Genomic DNA, 6,000 nt, shown 5'->3' on the forward strand with positions numbered 1-6,000 from the left:
AAATAGAAATATATACGATCCTGTGAATTGTGTAAGACTGATGATTCACAGATCTGTACTTCTGAAGCAAATAATACATCATATATTAGTAAAAAATAAACACAAATAAAATAAATATTTTAGTAGTCAAAAAAAAAAAAAAAGGAAAGGAAATATATACAAAAAGAAAAAAGAATTATATACGATCCAGTAATTCCAATTCTGCCAATTCCAATTCAGGGTATCTGCCGGAAGAAAATGAAAACACTAATTCAAAAAGATATACACATCCCTGTTTACCACAGCATCATTCGCAATAGATAAAATATGGACCCAGGCTAAGTGTCCACTGATAGATGAATGAATAAAGATGTGAGGTGTCTGTGTATATATGCACCCAAGAGTATATTACTCAGTCATTTAAAAAAAATGAAATCATGACGCGCTTGGCTGGTTCACTGGTAGAGCATGTGACTCAATCTCCAGGTCATAAGTTCAAGTCTCACTTTAGGCATGGAGATTATTTAAAAAAACAAAACAAAACATCTTGCCATTCACAACAACATGGATGGATCTAAAAGGTATTATGCTAAGTGGCATAATAAATCAGAGAAAGACAAATATAGGATTTCAGTTATGTGTGCAATCTAAAAAACAGAAACAATCAAGCAACAGCAGTAACAAGTATTTATTTTGAAGTAAGCAGTATTTATTTTTACGAATAAAAAAGGAGCCTAATGAGCAGGGAGCCTGATGTGGGGCTCCCAGGACCCTAGGACTGACCTGAGCTGAAGGCAGATGCTTAATGACTGAGCCACCCAGGTGCCCCTTAATTTTAATGATAGAAGTGCACAGTGGTTAAGTCATTATGGGTTTAATTTTTCATTTTAATAATGACCCTTTCCAATATCTTTTTATGTAACTTTTGCCATAACTTCCTTTGGAAATATCTGTTCACATTTTTTGCTTGTTCTTTTAAAAAATTATAACTATTGATATTCCTTATTTTAGATACTTGTCCTGTTGGTATCTTTTGCAAATAAAGTCCCAATCTTCTGCTTCTGGGCCTGCCATAATGCATATACTGGTCAGTTGGCTGGTATCCCGTTAAGTCCCTTAACAGTGACTCCTCTGCCTCGACAATTTCAAATGACCTATCTTCAAGTTTACAGATTCTTTATTCTACCTGATCAAGTCTGCTACTGAACCCCTCATAAATTTTCTAGTTTAATTGTTGTATTGTTCAGCTCTAGAATATCTGGTTTGTTCTCTTTTACAGTTTCTATCTCTGTTGATATTCTTACATTGTCCATGAATTGTTTTCTGATATTGTTGTCTGTGTTCTCTTAAGTAACTGAGCATCTTTAGGACAGTTGTTTTAAATTTCTGTCAAGTAATTCAGAGGCCTACATTTTTATAGGGCTAGTTTCCAGGTTCTTTCAATTGAGCCATGTTTCCTTATTTCTTTGTATGCTCTGCATTCTTTTGTCAAGATCTGGGCATCTGAAAAAACAGCAAACACTTCCAATCATTAAAAACTGTGCCTGTGCAGGGGAAGACCTTCACTAATTCCCTAGCTCAGAAGTTCTGGGGTCATTCAAATCTCTTCTATGAATGCATATTTCCTGGGCTGTGTCTGTTAACTACAGCATATATGATCGCCTTTAAGTATCTTAGTTTCCTGAAGAGGCTCTTTCTTGCTTCTTTTTAGAAGCCACAGCCACTTCCTGCCCCACAGAACAGGATAAGTATCTCCCTGGCCTCATGTTACCTACTGCATGGTATCCAGAAAGGTCTTTGTAAACCCAGTCAAGACCCAACTGATCCCTCTGATGAGCCTCACGGCCAGAGGCAGCTCTGAAGCCTGCTATGTAGTTCTCCCTGCTTAAGTCTGCTTCCCGCAACAACCACCACAGCCCAGAATGACCTGCAGATTTCAGATACCCCTGGCCTCTTCCCATTTCTGTGCTGCACTTGCTGTGCCTTCTGCAGTCAGAACTTTCCTCTTTTGACTTAGTCCTTCACTCAAAGTGCAGCTCCACCAGTCACCCACCTGAGTTGCAAAAGTTCTCACAGATTTGCCGCTAACCTAATCCTCCAGCCTGAATGAAATATCCCAGGCCCCACCAAAGTTGCCACAAAATCTACGAAGTCCTTTGAGTGAAATAAACACTAGCTCCAAGGACTGAGTATTAATGTGCCAACTCCTATGCCTCTCTATCCATCTCATGTCCACTCTTCTACTAGTACCCTTCATCGGCTCTGAGTCTACCCTGTCCTTGACATTTTCACCCTTTGTGCCACTTATTTCACTAAGTATGTGAAAACTCAAAGCCATCAACCAGATATCCAAGCAAGAGGCCCACTTCTCAGCCACCACCTTTCCTTTCCTAGTCTGAAAATGGTTTTACCATCATTATCTAGAGATTGCACCTCCCAAATATAACTCACCTACCTGGACATATACAGTTGCCACCATATGTTGGATGTTTCCATCCTGAACCCCTCCCCAGAATTCCAGATGTGGGTGTCTGGCTGCCTACTTGATGCTCTCACTCACTGGTCTCTGAAACACCTCAGATCTTAAAATAGCCAACAGAAAGTTACTGATAGGATATCCCCAGCTAAAATTACTCTATGATGAATTTCCCCTTATCTGCTGGAATTTTCATCCTTCCTGTTGTTTAAATCAAAACCTTTGGGTCAGGGGCGCCTGGGAGGCTCAGTGGATTGAGGCCTCTGCCTTCAGCTCAGGTCGTGATGCCCGGGTCCTGGGATCGAGCAGGCTCTCTGCTCAGCAGGGAGCCTGCTTCCTCCTCTCTCTCTGCCTGCCTCTCTGCCTACTTGTGATCTGTCAGATAAATAATAAATCTTTTAAAAAGATTCGGGTCGGGGCGCCTGGGTGGCTCAGTGGATTAAGCCGCTGCCTTCGGCTCAGGTCATGATCTCAGTGTCCTGGGATCGAGCCCCGCATCGGGCTCTTTGCTCAGCGGGAGCCTGTTTCTCTCTCTCTCTCTGCCTGACTTTCCGCCTACTTGTGATTTCTCTCTCTGTCAAATAAATAATAAGTAAAATCTTTAAAAAAAATAAAAAAAAAAGATTCGGGTCATCTCCAAATCCTGTGCTTCACTTTCTCACTGTTCAAAAAAAAAAAAAAGTTTATCCCCCCCCCCAAATTTGTATTTTGACACTCTACACCCCCCACAAGTAAACTGATGGTATTAGGAGCTGGGACCTTTGGGTGGAAATTAGGAAGGAGGTCCTCACTAGACACAAAACCTGACTATGCAAGCATCCTGATCTCGGACTTCTTGCCTCCAGAACTGTGAGAAATAAATTTGTGAAATTTATAAACTGCTGAGCTTGTGGTATTTTGTTATACAGCAATACTAAAAGACCAATCATGTGACTTCCCTTGCACATCAGGAAATCCAATGGACTCTTAATAAAAACTGACACACAGTCCAGCCATTTCTAAGCCACCACTCTGTCCCATGAACCCTCAACTGGACCACTACAGTGGACTCCACCCTCGATTTCCCTTCCTCTTCCCTCATCCTCACAATCTGTTCGCTATCATGCAGGCGGAAGAAGCCTGTTAAGACCTGGCTAAGAACATCTCCCTTCTCGAACCCAAAGTTCCCATCACCTCCAGTACAGGTTACCAAATTCTCAGGCAGCCATTCCGGTCCTGAATCCCATCTTAATGCTCCCACCTGAAGTAAAGGGAAGCTATGGTTTCCTTAATGCTCCCAGATTACCTCCACAAATGTTTTTACAGTCCTGTATTGAGATAACCTTTCAACACCTGTTTATATCAGGTGTCCCAAATGGAAATACCCCCATATACCCCCAGGGCAGAGGCTTGGGGTTTCCCCAGGGTCCCTAGACCCAAGGTCTGGAAGAATGGCACGTAGTCCCTGCACACTATACTGGAGAATACAGGAGTGGGAATAGGAGCCAGTGAGGGGCTAGGACACCCTACACATACTTGTGTATGTTCCAAAAGCGCGTCTGTAGCCGTGTTTTAACCGGCACGTTATAAATGAACACATGTCAGGTTTCAGTGGGCTCAGACTCTTCTATGCACCCATGCCTGGCCCGTAAGCGAGTGTATTTATGACTGGAGTCTACCTTTTATGTCTCAGAGTTTCGTCTTACTAGCTCTGCGTCCTCGAAAAAGGAGTCAACCTCCTAATGCCTCAATGTCTCCATCACTCTCCTTCCGTCTGTTTTTCCAATCAATAGCCTTCGAGAAGCCTTAAAACCCTGTCATTCGTGTCGCTTTGTTTACAATTATCCACAGCTGCCAGAGTCCCGAGCACGCAGGCAGCACCCTCAGCGTGCTCCTCCAGGTGAGACTCCGCCTCAAACACTGTTCCCCTCAGGCACAACCACCCCCAGCGGTCCCGAATGTTCCCAGCTCAGCGGCACCTCCACGCCTTTGCAGAGGTCGGTTCCTCTGCCTGCAACACTCCCCCACACCTAATCACAACAGTGAAATTAAACGCTCCCCACAACTATTCACCAGTGAAACGAAACCGGGAAGCTGAGATGTCATGTTTATTCAGAGTCATTGTCAGAAACGGGACCCCACCTACTAGTGCCTCGTTATCCTAAAGTGACGTGGAATGTGAGGACATGAGCCGGCGCCCCTCAACCGGAGCTTTAGGATCTGGGTGGCGATGAGGGGCGGAAAACGCAGCATTTACCTGAGCCGGGTCCCTCAGCGTGACTGCCGCCATCCGGGCCTGTGAGCGAAGCGGGGCCGGGAGCGGGCAGGCGGTTCTTAAACCGGCCCTAGTGCGGGGCACCCCGGGAAGCGTCGCCTCGCCTCAGACCCGCCTCTGTATGGCGGGGTCAAAGACTCCTCTGACTCCTTCTCTTGGAGTCCTCTCGCACACACCCAGCGCTCCGGAACTTCTGCCCGGATGAACACAGGGGAGAAGCCAAAATGACCGCCCGGAGGAGGACGCCGGAAGTCCCGCCCCGCGTTCGGAGTCACACACGGAAAACGCCTGTTGTGAACCTTCATTGGTTCAGCGAGGCGGCCGTTAGGCGCGGAGCATACAGGGTAATGTAGTTCCCACGGATTCAGACGCCGTGTGTAAGGGTGCTCGGCAGCCCACCCCCAGACAATTTTCGACCCAGGAGCTGCGTTGGGAGATGCCGTCTTTGAGTCCAAGAGATTAGAAGGGTCTTTGTCTCTTCTTAAAGAAGGAGAACTCAAGTTTTGGGGGGAGTGTTGTGTGTTGCTTGTAGCTGTTCACCCAAGAGTGCAGGGACGTGTTATTCCGGATGAAGCTCCGCTTGCTCCAAGAAGCTAAACATATTTCAGATATTCCCAAAGGCTACAGATTCAAATACGCTTACCATCCGTAGTTATGCAGGCTCAACAAGTCACGTTGCAATTCAAATCCATACACTACCAAGTCAGTGTTACACTTGGTTTTACAGTCGCTCTATGTTTGATCAGGGACGACAGAAAAAAACAGATTGGGTCATGACAGAAATTATTGAACAGGGATGTTGGACTACCCCGAAGCAGGAATACAAAGCTGATCTCTGTAATTACCACAGAAGGTATCTCCCTTGACTGTACAGTAAATTACTGTGTTCAACTTAGCAACACGTGTATCTATTTAGTATCTCCTTTTGGATAGACTGAAAGTCCCTACCTTTTGGAAATCTGACATCTATCTCAACAACAGAACTGTGAAAGACGTGCTATTCTGATAGCAGACGGTGGCTTCAGGGTTTACAGGTGTTAGTACCTATGAAAAGGGTGCTCTGATTTCCAAAATGCAGAGGGTAACTTAAATCTCTGTGCTCACCTCATTACTGGAAAGTGGTTATCATTTCCCTGGCGATTACGTGGAGTTTTCTTTTTTTATACTTTTTATTTTATTTTATTTTATTTTATTTATTTGACAGAGAGAGAGATCACAAGTAGGCAGAGAGGCAGGCAGAGAGAGGAGGAAGCAGGCCTCCCGCTGAGCAGAGAGCCTGATGCGGGGCTTG

At 44.8% G+C, this 6,000-nt stretch overlaps 1 protein-coding gene across 1 annotated transcript in view; it reads right to left on the reverse strand.

Annotated features, from left to right (window-relative positions):
- The window catches only part of LOC132005134 (zinc finger protein 211-like), a 28,937-nt gene extending 23,348 nt beyond the window's left edge, over window positions 1-5,589 (reverse strand). The window contains exon 1 of the mRNA XM_059381965.1: window positions 4,692-5,589. The gene's annotated coding sequence lies outside the window, so the exon portion shown is untranslated. The remainder of the gene's footprint in view (window positions 1-4,691) is intronic.
- Window positions 5,590-6,000: the final 411 nt, after the last annotated feature.

The sequence above is a fragment of the Mustela nigripes genome, chromosome 17, assembly GCF_022355385.1.
Source record: "Mustela nigripes isolate SB6536 chromosome 17, MUSNIG.SB6536, whole genome shotgun sequence".
Classification (NCBI taxonomy): Eukaryota; Metazoa; Chordata; class Mammalia; order Carnivora; family Mustelidae; genus Mustela; species Mustela nigripes.